The sequence below is a fragment of the Choloepus didactylus genome, chromosome 8, assembly GCF_015220235.1.
Source record: "Choloepus didactylus isolate mChoDid1 chromosome 8, mChoDid1.pri, whole genome shotgun sequence".
NCBI classification, from domain to species: Eukaryota; Metazoa; Chordata; class Mammalia; order Pilosa; family Megalonychidae; genus Choloepus; species Choloepus didactylus.
This window is the reverse complement of record NC_051314.1, coordinates 8,666,082-8,685,658: the sequence shown is the minus strand read 5'-3', so window position 1 is coordinate 8,685,658 and position 19,577 is coordinate 8,666,082. Positions and strand designations below refer to the sequence as shown.

Genomic DNA, 19,577 nt, shown 5'->3' with positions numbered 1-19,577 from the left:
CACCTCTTCATCCTCCCCCAGCTCCTCAGGAGGTCCCTGAATATATATTTTTATTCTCTGCCCAAATTACTTTGGCATGTGTTGCTATTTCACTCTAAACTACACATACCTACCATATCTCACTTCCTATTCAAAGTTCCATGTAACTGTGGTGTTTGAAGAAACTGACTGTAGAAGTTAAATTGTTTAGAAAATATAGATCCTAAAGCAAAAAACATCTCTTCCCTTGGTCTCACATGGAAGTTGAAGTTTTAACATACAGTCAGTTTCAACCTTTACCCTTTGGCCCAATTTGCCCTAGTCTTAACCAGATCCACTTCATTCATATCTCTAATTGAAGTCTGGGTTCTTTTGCAGCTTTTTTTGTTTGTTTGTTTAATAGTTGACATATGCATTGATACTGACATTCATATCTGCCAAGCTGTTGCTCTGGGTTTCAGGTGTCACACAGATACCCAATGTTCCAGAGACCAATCAGGTTATACACAGAGGGATCAACATCTCAGAATTTGGAGACAGCCATTGTTGTATGTATTAATACAGATATTCATATCTGCTAAGCTCTAGCTCTGAGTTTCAGGTGTAACACAGATACCCAATATTCCAGAGAACAATCAGGTTATACATTAACTGCTCAACAGCTCAGATTTTGGAGACAGCCATTACAATTCAGGAAGAGATTTGACTGTTGTAAAGAGCTTATGATCTAGGGACCATTACAATAATTGTTTCCCTGTTAGGCTGTGCTCTAAGATTCAATTCCGAGTTTACACATTGTAGTTAGTCTATATTGGTGATGCATTATAGTGTTTGCCTTTGTTTCTGGTGTACTTCACTCAAAATGCTGTCTACAGGATCCATTCACCTCATTGCTTGTCTCACAACTTCACTCCTTCTCATAGTTGCTCAATATTCTATTGTATGCATGCACCACAGTCCACCATTCTGTTCCTCAGTCAGTGTATCCTTAGGCCACCTCCACCCACTGCAAATCATGACTATTAACACTACTGATTTTTGCATGATGGTCTCATATCCCACCAATTTGCTGAACTTGTTTTTATTGGCTCTAGTAGCTTAGTTGTAGATTTTTTGGACTTTCAACCAACAGGATCACGTCATCTGCCAATAGTGAAAGTTTTACTTCTTCCTTTCCATTTTGGATGCCTTTTATTTTGTTTTCTTGCCTAACTCTTCTTGCTAGAACTTCTGACACAATGTTGAAAAACAGTGGCAACAGCAGTCATCCTTGTCTTGTTCCAGATCTTAGTGGGAAACTTTCAGTCTTTCCCAATTGTGTACAATGTTAGCCATGATGTGTATAATATATGCCCTTAATCATGTTGAAGAAGCTTCCTTCTATTCTTATCTTTCAAAATTTTTTTATCAATAAAGGACTCTGGATTTTGTCAAGTGCCTTTTCTGTGTCAATTGAGATGATCATGTGGTTTACAACCCCCACTGATTTGCTAAAGTGGTGTATTACATTAATCAATTTTCTTGTGTTGAACCACCCTTGCATGCCTGGGATAAAACCCTTTTGATCATACTGTATAATTCTTTTGATGAGTTTTTCAATTCCACTTGCAAGTATTTTTTTGAGGATTTTTGCATCTATGTTCATTAGAGATTTGAATCTGTAATTTTCATTTTTGAATTATCATTATCTGGTTTGTTATTAGGGTGATGTTGGCTTCATAGAATTAGATAGGTAGTGTTCCCTACTCTTCATTTTTTTTTGAAGAGTTTGAGCAGGATTTGTACTAGTTCTTCTTGGGATAATTGATAGATTCACCTGTGAGGATATCTGGTCCTGGGCTTTAATTTGTTTGGAAGCTTTAACTGGCAGATTCAATCTCTTTACTTGTAATTGTTCTGCTGTGGTCTTCTATTTTGTCTAGAGTAAATTTACGTTGCTCTTGTATTTCTAGGAATTTGTCCATTTCTCTTAAGTTATCTAATTTGTTCACATTCGTTTGTTCATAGTATCCTGTTATGATCCTTTTTATTCCTCTAGGGTCAGTAGTTTGGCCTTCCTTCTCATTTCTGATTTTATTTATTTGCATCTCCTCTCTTTTTCTCTTTGTCAATTTAGGTAAGTATTTGTCAATTTTATTGATGTTCTCAAAGAACCAAATTTGGGTTTTGTTTATTCTCTCTATTGTTTTTCTTTTGTTTGTTTAAATTTTATTGAGCTACATTCACACACTATACAATTATCCAGAGTGTACAATCAGTTGTTCACAGTACCATCATATAGTTGTGCATTCATCACCCCAATCTATTTTTTGAACATATTCCTTATATCAGAAAAAGTGAAAATAAGAATAAAAAGTAAAGAACACCCAAAACACCCCCACCTCCAACCCTGTTTTTCATTTAGTTTTTTTGTCTCCATTTTTCTCCTCATCCATCCATATATTGGATAAAGGGAATGTGATTCATAAGGCATTCACAATCACACTGTCATCTCTTGTAAGCTACATTGCATTACAATCATCTTCAAGAGTCAAGGCTACTTGGTTGCAGTTTGATATTTACTTCTAGTTATTCCAATGCATTAAAGCCTAAAAAGTGCTATCTATATAGTGCATGAGAATGCCCACCAGAGTGACTTCTTGACTCCATTTGGAATTTCTCAGCCACTGAAACTTTATTTTGCATCTCCCTTTTGGTCAAGAAGATGTTCTCAATCCATGACGCCAGGTCCAGATTCATCCCTGAGAGCCATATCCTGTGTTTCCAGGGAAATTTACACCCCTGGGAGTCAGATCCCATGTAGGGGGGGAGGGCATTGAGTTCACCCACTGAGTTGGCTTAGCTAGAGAGAGAGGGCCGCATCTGAGCAACAAAGAAGTATTCAGGGGGAGACACTTAGGCACAATTATAAGCAGATTTATCCTCTCCTTTGCAGTGGCAAGTTTCATAAGGGCAAGTCCCATGATAGAGGACTCAGCACATCAAAATTCCAGTCCTCAATGTTTGTGAGAACATCAGCAACAATCCAGATGAGGAAGACCAATACCTCTGCATTTTTCCCAGAGGGAACCTGGATATATATTTTTATTCTCTGTCCAAATTGCTTTGGGATGGGTTGCTATTTCATACTAACCTATGCATACCTATCAGGTCTCACTTCCTAAAAAAAGCTTCATGGAATTATGGTATTTGAACAAACTGTGTGAGTTAAATTGCTTGGGAAATATAAATCTTGCACCAACTAAATATCTCTTCCCTTGGTCTCACATGGAATTTGATGTTTTAAAGTGCAGTCAGTATTGTCCTTTACCCTTTGGCCCCATTTGCCCTAGTGCTAACTGCATCTGCTTCATTCATATCTCTAGTTGAAGTCTGGATTCTTTTTCAGCTTTTTCAACAGTTCTTCTATGTGCTAATACTCACATTCATGTCTGCCAAGTTCTAGCTCTGAGTTTCAGGTGTCACACAGATACCCAAAGTTCCAGGGATGGATCAGGTTATACACAAAGGGATCAGCATCTCAGAATCTGAAGATGGCCATTACAATTCAAGAATAGATGGGACTGCTGTAAGAGCTTACAATCTAGGGACCATTACAATAAGCGTTCTCCTGATAAGCTGTGCTCTAAGCTTATACATTGTGGTTAGTCCATATTGGTGAGCCATTATAGTGTTTGCCTTTGTTTCTGGAATAGTTCACTCAAAATACTGTCTAAAGGTTCCATTCACCTTGTTGTGTGTCTCACAGCTTCACTCTTCCTTGCAGTAGCTCAATATTTCCTTGTATGCACACATAGCAGTTCACCATTCTGTTTCTGTCGATATATGCTTAGGCTACCTCCACCCATTGCAAATCATGTATGCTCTCCCCATAAACACCAGTGCACAAGTGTCCATACATGTCCCTGCTCTCAGATCCTCCAAGTAAATGTCACCTAATGAGGTTGAGGACCTTATGGCACCCAAATGCTTAGCTTCATGTGGAACCACCCTACTGTCCTCCAGAAAGGCTATACCATTCTGCCTCCTAACCAACAGTAAATATGTACAACCCTCTCTCTGTGTTTTCTCCAGCAATTTTATCCCTGTTTATATTTTTCCATGCAATTTTATGGAGCTATATTCACATACCATATAATTATCCACAGTATAACATCAGTTGTTCATGGTATCATCATACTGTTGTGCATTTATCACCACAATGAGCACTTGAACATATTGATTACTATGGGAAAAAAAGTTTTTTTAATGAATAATAAAGTTAATAAAATGAAAAATAAAATATGATATAATACAATATAATAGTAAGGTCAGAAAAAATATCACTACCAAGATTCCCATGTGCCTCCCTTATATCTCCCTCTCATACTCATTTAGCTTTGGTATATTGCCTTTGTTAAATTTAATGGAAGCATATTACAATGTTACTGTTGACCAAGGCTCCAGTTTGCTTTGATTATATTTTCCCCACTACCATCCCCTTTCCAACACTCTGCATGGTTGACATTCATGTGTTCTCCCACATGCAAGAAAAGTTTTATATTTCTATATTTAGCCACAATCCTTGACCACTCCATTTTTTTTGCTAAATTAAACAGTCCCAGTCTTCATCTTCTATCTTTTTCTCAGGTGTCATACATGCTTCTAGCCCACCTCTTTCAGCTTTATTCATGGACATCTTTGTTCAGTGTAGTTACAATATTGTGCTACCATCACACAGGATTATGCTATTTCTGGGCCTATACTATCAATCCTGCTGAACATTCTGTAGTCCTTCAGCATCAAATGCCCAATTCCTACCCTCTTTCTATCTCCTGGTAGCCTGTTCTCAGGTTTTAACTCTCCAAGTTTGCTCATTAATGTTAGTTCATATTAGTGAGACCATGCAGTATTTTTTCTTTTGTTTCTGGCTAACTTTGCTCAACATAATGTCCTCAAGGTTCATCCATGTTATTATATATTCTGTATCTTTGTTCTGTCTTACAGCTGCATAATAGTCCATCATGTGTGTGTACCATGGTTTGTTTATCCACTCATCCATTGATGGACATTTGTGTTGTTTCTGTCTCTTGGCTATTGTGAATAATGCTGCAATGAACATCAGTTTACAAATGTCCATTTGTGTCTTAACTTTCATATCCTCTGAGTATATACCTAGTGATGGAATAGCTGGGTCATATGGAAAATCTACACTTAGCTTCCTGAGGAACCTCCACGCTGTCTTCCAGAGTGGTTGCAGCATTCTACATTCCCACCAATAGTGAATAAGTGTGTCTCTTTCTCCACAGCCTCTACAGCACTTGTAATTTTCTGTTTATTGGATAATGGCCATTCTGGGAGGTGTGAGATGGTATCTCATGTTTTTGATTTGCATTTCCCTAATAGTCAGAGAAGTTGAGCATTTTTTTCCTATGTTTTTGAGCCATTTCTATTTCCTCTTCAGAAAAGTGTCTGTCCATGTCTTTTGCCCATTTTTTGATTGGGTTGTTTGTCTTTCTGTTGTTGAGTTGTAGGATTGCTTTATATATTTGGGATATTAAAATGTTATCTGATATGCACTTTCCAAATATTGTCTCCCAATGTGTAGGCTGCTTTTTTACTTTTCTGACAAAGTCCTTTGTTGTACAAAAGTGTTTAATTTTGAGGAAATCCCATTTGCCTATTTGTTCTTTGGTTGCTCGTGCTTCTGGTTTAAGGTCTAGGAAACTACCTCTTACCACAAGATCTTTAAAATATTGCCGTACATTTTATTCTAAGAGTCTTATGGTCTTAGCACTAATGTTTAGGTCCATTTCAAGTTAATTTTTTTATAAGGTGTGAGATAGGTTACTCTTTCATTGTCTTGGAAATGGATATCTAGTTCTCTAAATACCATTTATTGAAGAGGCTGCTCTGTCCCAGTTGCTTTGGCTTGATTGCCTTATGAAAGAGCAATTGTCCCTAGATGCTAAAGTCTATTTCTGAACACTCAGATCATTTCCACTCATCAGTGTATCTATCCTTATGCCAGCACCATGCTGTTTTGAGCACTGTGGCTTTGTAATATGTTTCAAAGTCAGGTACTATGAGACCTCCCACTTCATTCCTTTTTCTCAAGTTATTTTTGGCTATTTGGGGCACTGTGCGCTTCCAAATAAATTTAGTTATTGGTTTTTCTATTTCTGCAAAGCAAGTTGTTGGGATTTTAATTGGTATTGCATTGAATCTATAAATCAGTTTAGGTAGAGTTGACATCTTAATTATATTTAGTCTTCCAATCCATAAGCACAGTATTTTCTTCCATTTTTCTTGTAGTTTTATTTGCTTAGGTCTTTTGTGGTCTTCATTAAGTTTATTCCTAAATACTTGATTCTTTTGGTTGGTGCTGTAAATGGAATTTTTTCTTGATTTCTTCCTCTTGTTGCACATTACTTGTGTATAAGAACACTACAGATTTTTGCGTATTGATCTTGTAGCCTGCCACTTTGCTGTATTCATTGATTAGTTCTAATAGCTTTGCTGTAGATTTTTCTGGATTTTCTACATATAGAATCATGTCATCTGCAAAAGAGTGCAAATTTTACTTCTTCCTCTCCAATTTGGATGCCTTTATTTCTTATTTCTTTTTTCTTTTTTGCCTAATTGCTCTAGCTAGAACTTCCAGCACAATATTGAATAACAATGGTGACAGTGGGCATCCCTGTCTTGTTCCTGATCTTAGAGGGAAAGCTTTCAGTCTCTTCCCATTAAGTACAATGTTACCTGTGGGTTTTTCATATACTGCCTTTATCATATTGAAAAAATTCCCGTCTATTCCTATACTTTGAAGTGTTTCCATCAAACAAAAAGGATGTTGAATTTTCTCAAATGTCTTTCTGCCTCAATCAAGATGATCATGTGTTTCTTCTGCTTTTATTTATTGATGTGGTATATTACATTAATTGATTTTCTTGTGTTGAACCAGACTTGCATACCTGAAATAAATCCTACCTGGTCATGGAGTATAATTCTTTTAATGTACTGCTGGATTTGATTTGTGAGTATTTTGTTGAGGATTTTTGCATCTATCTTCATTAAAGAGATTGATCTATAATTTTCTTTTTTTGTGGTATCTTTGATTTTGGTATTAAGGTGATGTTGGCTTCATAGAATGAGCTGGGTAGCTTTCCATCCTCTTCAATCTTTTTGAAGAGCTTAAGCAGGATTGGTATTAATTCTTTCTTGAATGTTTGGTAGAATTCACCAGTGAAGCCATCTGGTCCTGAGCTCTCTGTTTTTTTGGGAGCTTTCTGATGACTGACTCAGCCTCTTTAGTTGTGATTGATTTGTTGAGGTCATGTATTTTTTCTCAGGTCAATGATGGTTGTTTATGCTTTTCTAGGAAATTGTCCATTTGGCTTCACCTGTTATTGATTTCCAGCCTCATTCATTTGTGGTCAGAGAAAGTGCTTTTTATAATTGCAATCTTTTTAAATTTATTGAGACCCATCTTGTGACCCCAAAACATTCTCTATTCCTGGGTATGATACATGAGCACTTGAAAAAATGTCTATCCTGCTGTCTTGGAATGCAGTCTTCTGTATATCTCTATGAGGTCTAGTTGGTATCACATTATTAATGATCTTTGTTTCCTTATTGATCCTCTGTCTAGATTTCTATCTATTGATGAGGGTGGTGTTTTGAAGTCACCAATTATTGTAGAGAGGTCTATTGCTCCCTTCTACTTAGCAATTATTTGCATCATGTATTTTGGGGCAACCTGGTTAAGTGCATAAATATTTTTGATAGTTATTTCTTCATAGTGAATTGTCCTTTTTGTTAATATATAATATCCTTCTTTGTTCCTTATAACAGCTTTGCATTTAAAGTCTTTTTTTTTTTTTTTTTTTGAGGTATTAGTATGGCTAATCCAGCTCTTTTTTGGTTACTGTTTCCACAGAATATCTTTTCTCAACCTTTCACTTTCAACCTATTTGTGTCCTTGCATCTAAGTTGAGTCTCTTGTAGACAACATATAGATGGATCATATTTTTTAATTCAATTTGCCAATCTGTGACTTTTTTTGATGGGACAACTTAATCCATTAACATTGGGTGTTATTACTATAAAGTCTACATACATTGGCCACTTTAGCCTTTGACTTTATATGCCATGTCTTATTGTTATTTTTTTTTACCCTTTTAGTTACACTTATTGATAATCTTCATCTATACATTCTTTTGGAAGTCTCTATTTTCCTGTTTTTTTTTTCCCCCTTCAGCCTGCAGAGGTCTCATTAATGCTTCTTCTAGGGCAGGTTTCTTGTTGATGCACTCTCTCAGTTTCTATTTATCTTTGAATATTTAAACTCACCCTCATTTTTGAAGGGCATTTTCCAGATAAAGAATTCTTGGTTGGTGGTTTTTCCTCTTTCAATATCTGAAATATAACATACCCTTGCTTTCTCACCTCCATGGTTTTTGATGAGAAATTTCCAATTTGTGTTATTAAGCATCTCTTGTAGGTGACAAATCACTTTTCTCTTGCTGCTTTCTGAATTCTCTCTTTATATTTGACATTCTGATTAGTATGTTTCTTGGAGTAGATCTATTAGGATTTATTCTGTTTGGAGTACTTGTTCTTCTTGTATATGTATATTTATGTCTTTCTAAAGAGTCGGGAAATTTCCAGCCATTATTTCCTCAAATATTGTTTCTTCTTCTTTTTCCTTCTCTCCTCTTTCTAGGACATCCTTACATATATGTTTATGCACTTTGTCATTTAATTCCATGAGATCCTGCTCATGTTTTCCATTCTTTTCTCTATCTGTTCTTCTGTGTGATTTTGGATGCCCTGTTGTCTAGTTTGCTGATCCTTTCTTCTGCTTGTTCAAATCTGCTATTGTATGCCTCTAGTGTGTTTTTAATCTTTCAGTTGTGCCTTTCATTCCCATAAGTTCTGGTATTTTTCTTTCCATGCTTTCAAATTCTTCTTTATGCTCACCCAGTGTCTTATTAATATCCATTATCTCTTTATCCATATTTCCCTTCTTCTTGAATTGGTTCCAAATTCTGTGTCTTCTCCAACTTTTTAATTTTTTTCCTTAGATTGGGACATATCTTCCTCTTTCTCAGTACTGCTTCTAATTTTTTGCTGATTTCTAGGCATCTGATTATCTTGTTGAGTTTACTCAGATGGTCAGTTTCTCTCTCTTTCCTAGGATTTTATCGTTGATTGGCTTTATTTAAGTCTCTTCTTTGACACTTGATTCAACTTATTCTAGATCTTTAAAATTTCCTGTGTTTAACTGATCAAAACAGGGCCTGGGTCCATGAAGCAGACACAGGCCAATTCCAAAGGGCCCTGGTGAGAGTGTCAGGAAAGATGCCCAAAGCCTTTTTTACCCCAGCTTCCCAAAGCTGTGCTTCCCTGGAATACCCAGCAGATGATCTACTTTGGCTAACTATTTCCCATGGTCCCAAAGAGGGTGTGCAATTTTTCAAACTTCACATGCTCCACTCCTGGCAAGGGTGGTTTTAAAACAGTGTCCATGGAGGATACCTGTTGGTGGATGCAAGAGGCATGATTCAGAACCAGGAACCAGCATTCTGAAATTGCCAATTTGAAGCCATGCTTGGTACTCAACCCTGCCACCCTGTTCCTGGGGAGGAAGGCTTCTGTCTCCCTCTCCATCCTCAGCAGCTCTCCACAGGCCATACCAAGGCTGCTTGCCTCAGGGGTGGGGGATGGGTATCAGCCACTGACATAGCACAATTCATTCACAGTGTCTTGGCCAGAGCTCTCAATTTTCCCCAACCTGCTCTTTCGTCAATGCTGTCAATTTATGTTTCATTTATTTTGGAGCTCTCTTCTGTTGTGCATATATGTTTATAATTATTCTATCTTCTTGCTGACTTGAACCTTTTATCAATATATAATATCCTCCTTTGCCTCTTGCAAAGGAGGATATTGTATTTTGACTTAAAGTTGATTTTAACTTAAAGTTGATTTTGTCTGAGAATTGTATAGCCACTCTGGCTCTCTTTTGATTATGGTTTATGTGGAATATCTTTTCCCACACTTTTCATTTCAATGCCTTTTTGCCTTTCTTTGTAGCTAAAGTGAGTCTCTTGTAGACAGCACATAGATGGGTGAAGACTTTCATCCAATCTGCTAACATCTGCCTTTTAATAGGGGAATTTAATTCATTTACATTTAAGGTAATATCTGAGAAGAAAGAATTTATTTCTGCCATTTAGCTATTTGTTTACTCTATGTCTTTTATTCCTCAATTACTCCATTACTGCCTTTTTAAAAATTACATTGCTTTTTTGTAGTGTACTATTTGGTTCTCTTCTTTCCTTTATCTATACTTTTTAGTTATTTTCTTAGGGGTTACCTTTCTAAATACAATGTATATCTTAAACTAAAGAAATTTGGTTTGACTAGTACCAATCTAGATTTAGTAGTACTCAAATTCTCTATTCCTATATATCTTCATCCCTCCCCATTTATATTATTGTCTCAGAGTATAATATCTTTATACTCAGTCTTCCCATTAACTGCGGTCGCAGTTTACTCGTCTGGGGGGGGGGGTGGCGGCCGGTTGCTAAATCCTAGGCTCTCAGGATTGCTCGGAGGGTACCGGCGGCGGGGGCTCTTTCCCAGAGGCGAGGGCGAGGCGGGGGACTTGGCCAGGTCCCCGGCGGAGGCGTGCAAAGTATGGAGGGCGGCGAGAAAGGAACAGGTGGGACATGTTTCTTTTTTGGTGAAGAAACCAAGAGAGTTTATTAGGGGAGAGTACAAGCTTATATCGGGCGGTTTAGAGGGCGGGGTAGCTGTAGAAGTTAAAGGCTTGGATTGGTTCTGAGGGGGTGCGGAGGTTGTCCTTGGTTGTTGGGTGTTGCACAATGATTGGTGCATGCGCACTGGCAGTAGGGGACGTTGCATTGTAACGGAGGGGTTGAGTGGTTAGACGAGGGAGGCGGTCTTACCCGGCAAGCTTCCTCCAATGGTTGGTTTTGGGTGAGGAATTGGGGCCTGCTTCCGGCCTCACCTTCTCAGGCCCGGGGGGCTGTGGAGGGCGCTGTCACCTGTACCCACTACCCTCCCCAGGGGTGGATCCGGTCCCCCGGCCCAGGCCCGCCAGGTTGAAGCACATAATCAGTATCCCGCAGTTAACAAAGATTTATAATAGTATTTTACATATTTTCCTTTTAAATAAAGTGGGGGGGGGGGGAGAATCAGTTATAAACCAAAATTATAATAGTACAGGATTTTATACTTACCCATGTTGTTACCTTTTTCAATGTTCTTTATTTCTTCTTATGGTCTCAAATTACTGTCTAGTGTCATTTCATTTCTGCCTGAAGGATTCCTTTTCACATTTTTGTGGCACAGGACTTAAGGTAATGAACTCCTTCAGCTTTTATTTATCTGATATAAATTCATTTTGAAAGGTACTTTCATCAGATATAGAATTCTTTGTTGACAGTTTTTTGTGTGAGGACCTTAAATATGCCATCTCACCCTCTTCTGGACTACATGGTGTCTAAAGAGAAATCTGTTGTTAATCTTATTTGGGATTCTTTGTATGTGACAGTTGATGCTCTCTTGTCACTTTGAGAATACTTTATTTTTTTTCTTTGGATTTTGTCAATTTTGCTATCATGTGTCTTGGTGAGATCTCTTAGAGTCTATCCTGCTTGGAATTTGTTGAGCTTTCTGGATGTGTACACTCACGTAGTTCATTGGATCAGGAAAATTTTCAGCCATTATTTCCTCAAATGCTTTTTATGCACCCCCCCTCTCTCTTGTCCTTCTGGGTTTCCGATGATGTGTATGTTGGTGTGTTTGGTGGTGTCCCACAGGTCCTTCAGGTTGTGTTCATTTTTCTTTATTATTTTATATTTGTTCCTCACACAGGATAATTTCTATTGTCTTATCTTCAAGTTCACTGATCTTTCTTCTGCCTGTTCAAGTCTTCTGTTGAATCCATCTGATGAGATGTTTCAATTACTGTACTTTACAGTTCCAAAATTTCTGTTTGGTTTCTATCAGTTAAATCTCTTTATTTTGTTTAGCCATTTTCTTAATTTCCTTTAATCTTTGTATATGGATTGCTTTAGTTTCCTGAAAATATTTGTTTGTTTATTTGAAGTCTTTGATTAATATTTCTAATGTATGAATTTCCACAGGGATGATTTCTGTCAATTTCTTATTTTGTTTGAATGGACTGTACTCTCCTCTTTCTTTGTGTGTTTTGTAATTTGTTGTTGAGTGCTGGACAGTCTGAGCATTATATTTTAAGTCTGGAAATCTAGTTCTTCCACACCTCAAAATTGCAGTGATTTTTTTAATTGTTATTGAGGGTTAGAGTTGTCAATTTTTAACTTTTCCAAACTGTACTTCCTCTGAAATGGGGAATGGAATGTGTGAAGTGGAGAGAAAAAAATAGGTGCTGCCTCCTTAAGAATTTTCTGCCTGGGCAGTGATAGGGAATGCAAAGGCCACACCTCTGGGTGTTGTCAGTCCAGGCCTGCTGAGGGCAGATTGCAGGGGTGCTCCACAGGTTTGAGTGCTCTTGCTCCAGATCCATGGGGCCTGGAATGTTGGCCCACCCTGTCACAGAATCACTCTGTGTTGGCTAAGCTGGGTGGGGCAAGGACCTGAGGGGAAACTATCATGTGGAGGTGGGCAGAGGCCAGGGGAGGAGCACTCAGGGTGACCAGGTGGTCAGTGGTGCTGAAGAAGCAGAACCTGGTGATTGGAGAAACTGGGTGATGTTGTGGGGTTGTGACAGTGCTCAGGCAACAGGACTGTGACCAGGGGAACTGGAGCAACAAGGGTGGCCTCAGCTGTTGATATTATTGGACAGGAAATGGCTAAACACTGGCTAAGTGACCCAAGAGGAGACTCTGAAAATAAGAGACAGTCTCCAAACAGAACAAAAATTTGACACCTAACTTTCACAAAGAGGAGCAGGTGACATGCTGAATCAGGGGTTTTCTTCCTCTGCAGAACTGGAAATACAGAGTAGTCAGCTCTGACCATGCTGGCTCAGCATGGGCGCCTTTGCTCTAGAGAGCAATAGCCCTGTCCCACCCACTCCCTCCAGTACTGGGCAAAAGGAGGGCCAGGAACCTTCACCCAGTTCCAAATCCTAGTTCCTCAGGTAACTATGTGGGCCTTACCCCTCTCTGTAACCACCAGCATCTTGAACTATTCATAACAAAGTCATTCTGTGAACAGAAGTGTCTAATGTCAAATGTGTGAAAAGAATCAAATTGAGATTCAGGGCAAGTGGGATGGAGCTCCTGTGAGCATAGCCCATTGCCCACTGTCCCTCACAGTGCCCTAGCCTCTCTTCTGTACCTTCCACATCCTCCTTGCCCAGTGTTTCATAATGAGCATTGATTGCCTCAGCTCAGGAACACCATTCAGTCCAGTTTTCAGCTGGCTTCACCTCCCCAGCCCCATTCTTGGCCCAGTTTCTCAACCCTGACTAGGATTCACCTTTGCACCTTTTCAACACTGCTCTTGGCCAACCAGGCTCTGGTCCTTAGGTTTGGGGTCCTTCTCAGGTTTTCCCTGACCCCAAAACAAGACCCAGGATGTCCTCTGTCCTTCATCTATTTCTGATTATCCCAGTTCCTTAGAGAGTAGCAGGAGGCTGGGGGAACATGGAGTTAGCATCAAATCTGGATGAGTTACCCACTGAGCCATGGATAAGCCAGATGAATACTCTGTTCCACAGAAGAGAGGCTACCTAGCTAGTGACCAGTATCCTCCCATCTGCCAAAGATGCTGGGGCTGTCCTCTACTTGGGGAGCCTTCTCCCTGGATGTGCCATACCTATTTCACTCCCCCAGTAAACTCCTTGTAGACAGTGTCCTTTGCCCAACCCAGGTGGCTAGGTCATTGCTGGCCAAGGTCTGGCTTCCAAGCTCCCCATCCATGGGCCCAGAGACCCTATGACTGGAGACTACAATAGCCACAGGAGCTGTGCTTTCTTAAGCATGCCTGCTAAGTATTTTTTCATGGTTTAACCTATTTGATAGATCCCACTGTCCCTGTATGTCTCTTTCTAGATGTCCTGTGGGCACATCCAGGTCAACACATCCAGAACCATACTCAATAACTTTCAACCTCTTCCTATCTCCACACTTGCCTCTGCCTTTTCTGGATGATCCAGAACCTTCCCATCCCCCTTCAGCAGTCCTACCTAAACATCTTGGGTCTCAGGATACTCCAGGGTGGAGAGGCTGGGGAAAGGAGATGTGGAGAAGGCTATGGAGATGCTCCCTGGATAGCAGTAAGATGTTGAAGAGAAGAGAAAGGATTAGAAAGATATTAGGGGCTACAGACTCTGCTGAATGTCTCCTGGGAAGAGTGGTGTCCTAGAGCCAAGGAATCTGAGAGGGCCAGAAGGGCAACTGGCCACAAGAGCAAACAAAGCAGAAAGTCTGGGAATGTCTCTGACAGCCCCTAAAGCTTGGGTTTGCCAGGCACAGGGATGGATGAAAGCCACAGGGAAGGCAGTGTTATGAGGCATGCCTTACTCCTCTAACTCTCAATCCCTACTTCCCCTTCTCAGCAGTCCATCCCACCCCCACCCATTTCCTTAGCCAGGAATGGAGTGTCCTTTCATCTCCTTTATCTGCTCCCACCTCACCTCCAACTCACCATCAAGCCCTGGAGATTCATCCTCCTGAAGACCCCTCATAGTGTGTATTCTCTCCACTTCCCCTGACTCCATCCTAGTGAGAGACTGAGCATACAAAGAACACAACAGCCACACCATTCATAAAATAAAGACTCTGACCAACAATCAGCAGCAAACAGTCCAAGAAGCCAAACCACAACCTCTGTAGCAATTGGCCCCAAATGGTCAGGTCTTAATAATTACCTGCTTCCCTAATTTTTGCCATGACTTACAACTTTGGACCAACCACTGAGAGCCAAATATACTCCCCTAATCTATCACATAGGATGCCCCACTTCTATTTAGGCCTCCTCCAGCTTTTCCATGCTGATAATCACTCATCAGAGAAGACATAAAGACTTCCTTTTCTTCCATTACAAAGGTTTTACACTCTTCTGCCTGCCTTTGAGTTTGAAGAAATGAGTCCTTTGCACTGAATAAACAGCCTTTGCTTGTTTACATTTCCATGGTATGATGGTCACATTCATGTATCAACTTGGTGAAGTTATGCTGTCCAGTTGTTTGGTCAAATACTGGCCTAGTTGTTGCTGTGGGGGTATTTTGTAGATGTGGTTAGCATCTAAAATCAACAAAATAATTATTCTCAATAATGTGGGTGGGCCTTACCCAATCAATTGGCAGTCTTAAGAGCTAGAATCTTGGGTTCCGGGGATCACAATGAATTTTGCCTGTGGACCACCCCCCTCCACTCCTTCCTGTGTTTTCAGCCTAAGGAATTTAGACAGAAGACTTCTACATGACTGTTATTGGAATTTCCAGCTCCTGGTCTGCCCTATGTTTTTTGGAATTTCCAGCCCACAATTGTATGAGCCAATTCCTTATAATAAATCTCTTTATATATATATATATGTATATTAAATATACACATATATAAGCATATACAGATATACACACATTTTTATAGATGTGTACATACATCTGTATACATATATTCTGTTGACTCTGTTTCCCTGGATATCCCTGACTGATATAGGTGTTCTCTGTTTATTTCCACAGTTATCTGGAGGTTCCATGAGATCCCATCATATTTCTTGCCAGCATGGACTGCAGACTTGTACCAGGTGTGGTATCCTTGGAGGCCCCCTGTGCCCTGCTGCTCATGGCTTGTCAAATGTGGGCCAGTGTGCTGACTCAGCACCAGGCCTGAACTCTGCTCTCTCTGCCTTGAATTCCTCAGTTATTTATTCTCCACTTGGTACCCAGGTTTTGTTATTCTCCAATTTTTCAGCATTCTTGGGGAAATAAGGTCATTCCTTTCATCCCTCTTTGTAGTGTTTTGTGTTAGTGTTTTGTGTTCTGCTGCCTAACAGTGCTGAGTGTGGTAAGAAGGAGAATCAGAGAATCATAGGGGAGCACACAGACCCAGGCCCTCTGAAACTGTTGTTGGAACTGACCTCACAGACCAGTGAGTCTGCAGTTCTCAAACGACTGAAGTCCCCTTGGGTAAACTTTGCTGTTGCTCACCAATAAAACCAGATGAGGAAGCAGAAAGTGAAGACTTTACAGTAGTGCCACAGCCAGGAGATCCCACTGGGGTCAGGAGAGCTCAGCCCACAAGGTCCTAGCTCCCCAAGAGCAAGAGAAATCAAGTGAAAGAAGTGGGAGGATCCAGGACTTGGATATCATTTCTTGGATGCCCTTTACCAGAGACAGAGTTCTGAACAGAAATTTAGAGCAGATCTAGAAAAGACTAAAAAGAAAGTATCCCAGTTACTGGCCATTTCCCAAGAATAGAAGAAAATGACCAAGGCCCAGGAATTGCTGACATTGGAGGCTGTGGCTGTGAAGTTCACCTGGAAGGAATGGCAGCTGCTGGGCCCTGCTCAGAAGGACCTGCACTGGGCTGTGATGTTGGAGAACTATAGGAACCTGGTGTCACTGGGTGAGGACAGCTCCCCTGTGTACCTAGAGGGAGCCCAGTTAGAGGTTTTTCCTTTATTGGCAGCTCAGTGCTTCAGATTCACTGCAGTGGCAGATTTTCAAATCTTTCTCTGGCTCCAGACTACAGTCTATACTGTCCCCTCTCCTGGGAGTATTGACTGTACTTTGTGGATGTAAAAATAGTCTAGTCCTTAAAATGTAACATTCTCCCATCTTGACATACCCCAGCTTAATTTGATATGTCTTAGTCTTCTGTCATTTCTCGTGACATGGTATCAACTTAGCAAGCCAGATATACTCTCCAAGTTAGAGAGAGAAGAATGGATAATAGAAAAAGAAATCTACAGTCAAACCTGTCCAGGTGAGTGAATGAGTGAACCAGGACAGTGGATGGCCAAGGAACCATATTCTAGACATTTGGAGAAGGTGTCTCAGCTGGGAGGATGTCAGAGGATACATAAGCAGCCTCCAGAAATTATGAAAGTTGACAGTCATCTGCAGAGGCACTTGCAAAAGCAGAGCTATCTGAGGAGATTGGAGGAATGCCATGAAAGTATTGCCATTAAAAATATTATTTGTTCAGACCTAAGTCATTCTTCTTAAAGGCCAAACCATGGAAAACTGATATCAAATTTAAGTTTAGTTAACCAGACCACAAACTGTGAAATAAAGACCTCTGCTGAATGTAATAGAGATAGGAAATCCTTTCTCCATGCAAAGCATGAGCAACTTCATACAGAAATTAAATTCTCTGAAAGTGGGAAACCCATCAGCACTAAATCTCAACACATTAAGCATCAGAGAACTCACAAAATTGAGAAACCTCATTTATGCAGCAAATGTGGGGAAACCTCTATCAGGAAGTCTCAGCTCACCAATCATCAGAGAATTCACCCAAGAGAGAAACTTCATGGATGCAGCTTATGTGGGAAAGCATATACCACAACTCCTAGCTCACCAGATACCACAGAACTCACATGGGAGAAAAACCTTATGAATGTGCTGAAGGTGGCAAAGCCTTTTTTTTTAATTTTTATTGGGATTGTTCAGATACCATACAATTATCCAAAGATACGAATTATACAATCAGTTGCCCCTGGTACCCTCTTACAGCTGTGCATCCATCACCACACTTAATTTTTGCTCAATTTTTAGAAACTTTTCATTACTCCAGGCCAGAAATAAAGTGAAAGATGGAGAGGGGGGGAGGAAAAGAAAAGGAAACTCGAATCCTCCCATATCCCTAACCAACCCCTCTCAATTACTGACTCATAGTGTTGGTATAGTACATTTGTTACTGTTTATGAAAGAATGTTGAAATACTACAAACTGTAGTATATAGTTTGCAATAGGTATATATTTCTTCCCTATATTTCCCTCTATTGTTAACTTCTAGTTGTATTGTCATACATTTGTTCTGGTTCATGGAAGAGTTTTCTAATATTTGTACAGTTAATCATGGATATTGCCCACCATAGGATTCAGTTTTACACATTTCCAACTTTTGACCTCCAACTTTCCTTCTGGTGACATATATGACTCTGAGCTTCCCCTTTCCACCTCATTCATGCACCATTCAGCACTGTTAGTTATTCTCACATCTTGCTACCTACACCTCTGCTTATTTCCAAACATTTAAGTTCATCCTAGTTGAACATTCTGCTCATACTAAGCAACCACTCCCCATTCTTAAGCCTCATCCTATATCTTGGTACCTTATATTTCATGTCTATGAGTTTACATATTATAATTAGTTCTTATCAGTGAGACCCTGCAATATTTGTCCATTTATGTTTGGCTTATTTCACTCAGTTTATTGCCATTGAGGTTTTGACATCAACCCATTTTTTTAAGATGGTTTTGTTCACAACCCATACATTCCATCCTAAGTAAACAATTGATGGTTCTCTGTATGGTTACATATTTATGTGTTCACCTCCTTCACCACTATCTACATAAGGGCATCTACATTTCTTCCACAAGGCAGGAGGGAGCATCAAAGGAGGCAGAGAGGGAAAAGAAAGAGGAAAAAAATGACAGCTAGGAAGTAGCAAAAGGAAAAGTAATCTTAAATCAAAGTAGGGTAAAGAGTCAGACAACACCACCAATGTCAAGTGTCTATCATGCCTCCCCTATCCCCCCTTCTTATCTGCATTTACCTTGGTATATCACCTTTGTTACATTAAAGGAAGCATAATACAATGATTCTGTTAGTTACAGTCTCTAGTTTACATTGATTGCATCCCTCCCCCAATGCCTCCCAATTTTTAACACTTTGCAAGGTTGACATTTGCTTGTTGCCCTCATAAAAGAACATATTTGTACATTTTATCACAATTGTTGAACACTAGATTTCACCAAGTTACACAGTCCCATTCTTTATCTTTCCTCCTTTCTTCTGGTGTCTCACATGCTCCCAGCCTTCCTCTCTCAACCATATACATAGCTATCTTTGTTCAGTGTACTTACATTGCTGTGCTACCATCTCCCAAGATTGTATTCTGAACCACACACTCCTGTCTTCTCCTATCACTCTGCATTGCTCCCTTTAGCAATTCCTGTAGGGCAGGTGTCTTGTTCACAAAGTCTCTCATTGTCTGTTTGTCAGAAAATATTTTGAGCTCTCCCTCATATTTGAAAGACAGCTTTGCTGGGTATAGGATTCTTGGTTGGAGGTTTTTCTCTTTCAGTGTCTTAAATATGTCACACCACTTCCTTCTTGCCTCCATGGCTTCTGCTGAGAGATCTGCACATAGTCTTATTAAGCTTCCTTTGTAAGTGATGGATTGCTTTTCTCTTGCTGCTTTCAGGATTTTCTTTTTGTCTTTGACATTTGATAATCTGATTATTAAGTGTCTTGGCATAGGCCTATTCAGATCTATTCTGTTTGGAGTATGCTGAACTTCTTGGATCTGTAATTTTATGTCTTTCATAAGGGATGGGAAATTTTCATTGATTAGTTCCTCTATTATTGCCTCTACACCTTTTCCCTTCTCTTCTCCTTCTCAGATATCAGTGATACATAGATTCTTGT

The 19,577-nt window shown here is 39.7% G+C and overlaps 1 long non-coding RNA gene across 1 annotated transcript in view; it reads left to right on the top strand.

Moving 5' to 3' along the window:
* The window catches only part of LOC119542359, a 40,177-nt gene that overhangs the window by 7,417 nt on the left and 13,183 nt on the right, over positions 1 to 19,577 (top strand). The window contains exon 2 of the long non-coding RNA XR_005218460.1: positions 15,659 to 15,723. This is a non-coding gene — a long non-coding RNA (uncharacterized LOC119542359). The remainder of the gene's footprint in view (positions 1 to 15,658; positions 15,724 to 19,577) is intronic.